General features: G+C 32.4%; 1 pseudogene; it reads left to right on the forward strand.

Annotated features, from left to right (window-relative positions):
• The first annotated feature begins 6,570 nt into the window (after positions 1–6,570).
• On the forward strand, positions 6,571–6,815 carry LOC140621412 (NADH dehydrogenase [ubiquinone] 1 alpha subcomplex subunit 1-like; annotated as a pseudogene).
• Positions 6,816–8,177: the final 1,362 nt, after the last annotated feature.

An 8,177-nucleotide genomic window follows, 5' to 3' on the forward strand; every position in this document is an offset into this window, starting at 1 on the left:
TCAATCTGATTTTCTTCTTTTTATCTTTTTGAAACTTTGTAAAAATACATCGTATGTGAATAGTACCACCATTTCTGTTCCTTTTCTAAAAAGGTAAGAATATGGAAAAATCCTCTTCTTATGAAGAGGATCATATACTTTAGAAATAATTTTTCAATTTAATTTTTTGTCATTTGTCTTAGCATATTTTGTTCTGTATGGCTTAGTTTCTATGTTCTACTAAATTATCCTTATTTTTTATTTTTTAAATTTTTTCTTCTAAATTATCCTTATTAATTAATTATTCTTTATGGAAACAGTGTAGAGCTGGTATGATAGCTTGCAGATATTCACAGATGAAAGGGATTAGTTACTGAGAAATTAAGTTTAAATCCATTTAACAGCATTGGGAAATGAGACAGAAAATTATGCTAAAATCTAATTTTGAAAGTCTAATAAATGGCCTGTACTGTTAAACTCTTTCTGCATTTCTACAAACTTTTCTTTAGTATCATTTAGGAATATTATCAATTTTTCTTTGTTTTTTGTTTTTTGTTTTTAAAGATTATGGATGCCTATAAAACTAAAATAGTAAAATGTTATTTATTATTTGGTGTAAAGAAAGACTGGACATTATAAAACAAAACAAAACAAACCCTTAACTCGAATTGAAAGTGCCATTTAAGTGAAACACTCAACATGACTCCTTTTTTCTCATTCATTCTCTGGTAGGTGCTGAAGTAGACATTCATGTATAGGCCCCAAATGGTCACCAAGTACTCAAAAAGAATTAAGAAAATAATCATAGTCAAAGATAGGTTTTTCTGACTGATGGAGTCAGACATAAATTTTCAAAATATGGGATAATCCAAGATAAACCCATGTAAAATATTTTTAAATGCTTGAATAAAATTGACTTGGATATGTGATGATGATGATAGTGATGATGGTGGTGGTGATAGAAGATAACTCAAATGGTATTGACAACTTTTTGATTGCCAGGCACTACATTAAATACTTTCTATATATTAGCTTTTTTGCCTTCAAAATACCCCTATGAGGTATATTCTATTATTATCAGAAGCTTAGAGAGAGATTAACTGACCTGCTCAATGTCCTGTAGCTATGACAGAGCTTATGTAGTCATTGGTATTGTCCATCAAATATTTCTGGTCCTTTCTAAGCACATGTTAATATTGTATTTCCCTACCCACTCAAAGTTAGGTGTGTCTGTGTGACTTCCTTTAATATATTGTGAGCAGAGTGACTTGCTTTGGCCAATGATACGAGAGCAGAGTGTTACTTGCAGTTGAAAACTCTCAGAGCCACTGAATGATTTGCCATGTTCTCTTTCTTTCTCTTCCGTAATGATAGTGGTTATATTGAATAAATGGCTGCTCTGTCAACCTGGGTCCTGGAAAAGTGATATGACGGTGAGGCAGTCAACTGTAATCGACATTTGGTATAAATAAGAAATAACTCCTTGATTTCAGTTTCTAAGATTTGGAGATATATAGCCTTATAATCTAAACCATCTAGACAGATAAAATGGTAGAACCAAGGTGACCTTGAAATGAATGACCAAAAATAAAGCAGCAAATTATTACTCTGGGAAGCCCTATTAGAATTATTAACCACTGCCCTTCATGATCTTTTTTAATACAAGGTACTAAGCTAAGCTGATTCATTAGTTTATATCTTAGAAGTTGAGAAAAATATTTAAAATAATAACTATTTTTATTCTGGGAAGTAAAAGAATGGTTTATTATAGGTATCTACTAATATAACTAACTGTATTAATAAATCAAAATCATAAAATAATCTTCATAAGTACTTAAAATTAATTTGAAATTTCAATCAACCATTCTTGAATTGAAATAAAATTAAATCCTCTTACTCTCTAGAAGCAAAATAAAGCTCTCCTAGTGTGATAAAGAATAACTGCACAGTGTATATCAAATTTATTTGAAAAGTTCAAGAGTTATTCCCATCAAAATAAAGACAAACAAAGATACTTCTTAGCATTATTGTTCAACATTGTTATGGAAATTTTAGCAAATGCCTTAAAAAAGAAAATATTAGAAGAAGAATGTGGAAGAGAGGAGAAAATATGTTTTATCTATTTATATAAACTTTTTTTTAATTTGAGTACAGCAGACACACAATATAACATTAGTTTTAGATGTACAACAGTACTGAATGGGAGAAGATATTTGTAAATGATATATCTGATAAGAGGAGGATATCCAAAATGCATTTTAAAAGAGTATAAAATCAACACCAAAAAAGCAAATAATCAGATTTAAAAATGGGCAGATGGAATGGACATTTTTCCAAAAAAGCCATAAATGGCCAATAGACATGTGAAAAGGTGCTCAACATCACTCGTCATCAGGGAAATGCCAATCAAAACCACAGTGGGGTTCATCTTTTATCTGTCAGAGTGCTAAAATAAAAAAGACAAGAAATAACAAATTTGATAAAGATGTGGGGAAAAAGGAACCCTCATGCAGTGTTGGTGGGAATGTAAATTGCTGCAGCCACTGTGAAGACCAGTATGGAGGTTCCTCAAAAAAATTAAATAGAAATACCATATGATGTATATTTTATTTAAATGTTCTGGAAAAGACTTCATATAATCTTAAGTCTAGGTTTTCCACTTCTGTAGTATGCCTGGATAATTTACTCTGAAAAATTAATCTTAAATTCCTCTAATATCTTGGTAGGAATGTTCTGGGGCTTTTAACAGAAGTTGCATCTGATAAGCAGGCATACAAATAACACAGTCTCTAACAGTTGAGAGGAGGCAGGAGAGTTCATTTGGTACCCTGGCACCCACTGATTGTTAATGAGAATAGCCAAAGGAACTTCTCAAAGGACTTGTAGGATAATCTTACCAAATTATATTGTATCATCTGCTGCTGGCCACATTACAGAAACTTGCCTGTGTATAATAAGTCATGACATTTTCTTATATTAAAATAAATTGTATCCTATGCTGGGAGTGTGAATAATTTTCTGTAAATTATATCTCTGCTCCACTGTGACAGTCACAATATGATATAGTACTTAGAAAACTCAAGAGAACAAAGTGAAAAATACTATGATTATCAAGATAGTTCCATGAAAAGATTTAGAATAATACAATGATTACAAAATCATCAAGAATTTTTATGTAACTCCCAAGCATAAAATATAATGGAAAAATTATTCTCAATAGTAACAAAAAATAAGCAGCTTAAAATATAATAATCATAATAAAAATATAAATCATTTTATACAAATATAAAATCACAAATAAATAAATACCTATAAGCTTTTATTTAGGGATATAAACTAAAACATTAATACCAAGTTAAAAAGCAGCAGTCTAGGATAGAATAATTCAATATTATAATCACAAAAATACTTTCCAAATACGTTAGTTATAATTCCAGTCAAATTTCTGAAGTGGCACATAATGTAAATCCTCAAACATATACCTATGAAAATGGAAAGAAATATAAACAATGTTGGGGTCAGAGAGGATACACAAAGTGCAATTATAGGATATCTAGAACATATTGATGATGAAAAGACTATGTTAGCAGAATTTCTATGAGTGATTGAAAATCTGTGAGTAATTTTTTTAAAGATTTTATTCATTTATTCATGAGAATACACAGAGAGGAGAGAGAGGCAGAGGGAGAGGCAGGCTCCATGCAGGGAGCCCAACGTGGGACTAGATCCCGGGTCTCCAGGATCAGGCCCTGGGCTGAAGGCAGCACTGAACAACTGAGCCACCTGGGCTGCTTGATAATTTTTTTTTGAAAAGAACAAAATAACCCAAAAGACAGCAGATGCAAGAGTACATTTTAGAAGAGATTAATAGGAAAAAAGGAAAACATTTAAAACTAATAAATAAAAATAAAGATAAATAAATTTAAAAAATAATAAAATAAAATAAAACTAATAAACACAAAAGCTGGTTCACTGAAAAGAAAATGATAAAATAGATGTATCATTAACTAACCTAAGGAGAAAGGAGTGCACATAAAATAACAAATAATAAGAGTGGGAATAATCATAAGTACAAAAATTAAAAGCTAATCAAGTTTTCTAAAATTTATGGAAAATACATGGAAATCTGACAAAATCATAGAAAATATAAGTTACCAAAGGTGACTAGAGAAGAAATAGAAAAATCGAATGTTGGTTACCACAAAAGAAATGAACAACTGTGATTAAAAAGGACCCACAAAACAACAAACCCTTAAAACCAGATCATCCTAATGTTGCTTAAGCTATCCCATAGCCATTGAAACAGAAGCAAATACACTAAATTCTTTTTATAAAAAACTCATAAAATTAGCCAACCAACATCTGACATCTGACAACAGAGTTAAGATGCTCAAAGAAGAGATGACCTCCTCAATAGGTGCTGGGAAAATTGGATAGTCATGTGTAAAAGAATGAAACTGGATGCCTGTCAGACACTACTCACAAAAATTAACTTAAGTGTATTAAAGACTTAAATGCAAAACCTGAAGTCATAAAATTCCTAGAAGAAAACACAGGGTAAGCTCCTTGACATGGATATTGGCAATGACTGTTTGAATATGACATTTAAAGCACAAGCAAAAAAAATTAAAAAAAAAAAGCAATTGGGAATAGATCAAACTAAAAATCTATGCAATCTAAGGAATGGGAAAAGATATTTGCAAGCTATATCTGATAGGAGTTAATATCCAAAATATCTTAAAAATCCTTATCCCACTCAATAACAAAACCTTAAATAGCCTAATTAAAAAATGGGCTGAGAACCTGAAGAGACATTTTTCTAAATGGCCAACAAGTACACAGTTAGGTGCCCAACACCACTTATTTGGGAAATGTAATTCATATTCATAGTGAGGCATCACCTCATGACTATTGGAATGGCTAGCATTAGAAAGACAAGAGATAACAAATGCCAGGAAGAATGTGGAGAAAAGGGAATGCTTATGCACTGTGGGGAAGAATGTAAATTGGTACATCCACTATGGAAAACAGCATGGAACTTCCTCAAAAAATTAAAAATAGAACTTCATTATGATCCAGCGATTCCACTCTCGGCTATATATCTGAAACACACACACACACACACACACACACACACACAAAATCACTGTGTTGAAGAAATAGCTGCATTGTAACACTATTTACAAAAGCCAAGACATGGAAACAGCCTAAGAGTCCATCAATGCATGAATCCACAAAGAAAATGAACACACACACACACACACACACACACACACACACACACAGTGGGATACTATTAACCTATAAAAAAGAAATTCTGTCATTTTCAATATAAATGGTACTTGAGGGCGTTATGCTAAGTGAATAAGTCAGACAGTGAAAGACAAAGACTGTGTGATCTCACTTATATGTGGAATCTAAACAAAACAAAACTCCTATGAAAAAAGGATAAAACCAAATCAGAGAGGGAGACAAACCATGAGATGCTCTTAACTCTAGGAAACAAACTGAGGGTTACTGGAGGGGAAGTGGGTGGAGGGATGGGGTAACTGGCTGATGGGGATTAAGGAGAGCACTTGATATGATGAGCGCTGGGCGTTATATGCAACTGATGAATTATTGAACTCTATATCCGAAAGTAATGATGTGTAGTTGGTGTGTTTTTATTCTCTATAAAATTATAAACACATCATCAGATATAAAAAATCCCTTTGGGATCCCTGGGTGACTCAGTGGTTTAGCGCCTGCCTTCGGCCCAGGGCATGATCCTGGAGACCTGGAATCGAGTCCCATGTCAGGGTCCCTGCATGGAGCCTGCTTCTCCCTCTGCGTGTGTCTCTGCCTCTCTCTCTCTAATGAATAAATACATAAAATCTTTGAAAAAAATCCCTTTGTTGAGCTTATCAGCAAACTGAACATAGCTGAGGCAAGAGTCTAATATATGTTGGTTAATTGAATTGTAAATTAAAAAAAGAAGAAAAAATAAAAATAAAACCGAATTCATTTTTATTCACCTAAAATGTATAACCGGGAAAAAGAAAACCCATATAATTAATATTTAAGCATCACAAAGTTTTCACACACAAATAATATTTAGATCACTTTTACTTAGATTATGAACAAGATCATAAACAAGTGTGTTTGAGTCCAGAAAAGCAAAGATAATTCATTATTGTGAATTATTGACAGTTTATTATTAATACATCTAAGGGAAAATTTTATGTTCTGAACTCCTTAGATACAGGGCAAAAGCATTTAATAAATATAATATCCATCAATCATAAAGGCTCTTAATAAAATAAAAAATTTGGATACTTTAAAAATATTTATTCTGTCATTCCTATCCAAATGTTAACATCTTTTCAAGTGAGCAAACAATAGAAGTAGCAACGTAAGAATTCCACTATTACCAATATCATCTAACACTTCTCTGTAAGAACCAGCCAATGATAGTAGGCATGAGGAATAAATCACAAGAAAATTTGGGAATGCAGAGTAGCATATTTCACATTCAACAATTTGATGTTTTACTTAAAACTGAGAAAATGGGGCACCAAGAAGGAAAGTTTCGGCTCTGGCAACCACCGTGCAATGTGGTTAGACATTCTGCCCCAATTGGCAGGCATCATGGCGGTGTGCTTGGTCATCCAGCCATCACCACCAAGCACATTTACAGGTTCAGTAACTGAGGCAGGGAACAAACGGTTGCCTATTATACGTATCAGTGGAATTTGATGCCAAGAGATAGGCATGTCTCTGGAGTTTATCATTATTATGTGTCAAAGGGTTTGGAGAATATCGATGAAGGAAGCATTTTCCTGGTTGATGAAAAATAAGTTGGTTTTGCTCATCTACCCCTTATAGCAGGTTATTGCAGTGTATTAATGTAATAAAAGCAGAAAAGTAAATATAAAGGAAAATCAACTAAAAACTATTATATAACATAATTTAGCATGGTCATTATATTCATACATATAGAAGCAAGTATTAAAGATATAAAGTAAGAAAATCCTCCTTTACAACCATAAACCAACAGCCTAGACAGGAACATGACAAAAAAAAAAAAAAAAAAAAACAACAAACAAAACCAGGAACATAACAAATTTAAAATAACCTTTGAGAGACGCAAAATGATTTGGTCAAATAATGTCATATCTGTGTCTATGGAAGACACAGCCTCATAAAAACTCTTTGGTACCCTACACACTACCCTGAGCACAAGGTAGAAGTCTATGGTATCCTGAAGGTAACAGAAGCTAATTCAGTTCAACTACTAGGTAGCTTGACTCTCACCATCCCCAATATAATGACTGAACCAAGAGAGGGTGTACCTATTTCTGGGAATAAATTCTAATTATCTTGGTTTCTACTCTTCTATGCACAATGACCATCATTCAACAAAAAATGAAAATACACCCCAAAAAAGCAAGGGGAAAAAGATCAAGAGGTAAAGTAGTCAACAGACCCAGACCCAGAATGACACAATCATTTAAAGTATCTAGGACTTTAAAATAGCTATAACTAAATGTAGGCAGAATGCATGAGTGTATGTGTCATATCAAAAGAGAGATGGAAACTTTTTAAAAAAAGTAATAGTAAAATGTGAGAATAAAAACACACCATCAGATATAAAGAATCCCTTTAATGGACTTATCAGAAACTGGACATAGCTGAGGAAAGAGTCTATAAAATTGAAAATAGGCCAATAAAAATTATTCATACTTAAGTAGGAAGAAAATATTTTAAAACAACAAAAAACCCCACTACATCTAAGATCTGTGGGACAATATTCGAATTGTTAACATACAAGTACGGGGACTTGCAGCTAGAGAAAAGAGGGAGAATAAAGCAGAAGACATCTTTGAAGAAAAAACAGTGAAGAATTTCCCAAAATTAATGAAAGACAAAAAATAATGGATGTAGGAAACACAGAAAACCCCCAGAGTGATAAATAATAAGAATACGAATAATTCCTAGATACGTGGTTATTAAACTGCCAAAAAAAACAGAGAAAATCTTGCAGGCACACAGTGAAAAAGAAATGTTACATACAGAGCAATGAGTATAAAAGTTACAGCAGAATTCTTATCAGCAACTATGCAACCCAGAAGACAATGTTTATTGTACTAAAAAAGGAAATAAAATTTTCAACCTAAAAATCCAAAAATCCATACTTTTTTTAAGAAGCAGGAAAATAA

Source organism: Canis lupus, chromosome 30 (genome assembly GCF_048164855.1).
Source record: "Canis lupus baileyi chromosome 30, mCanLup2.hap1, whole genome shotgun sequence".
Lineage (NCBI taxonomy): Eukaryota > Metazoa > Chordata > Mammalia > Carnivora > Canidae > Canis > Canis lupus.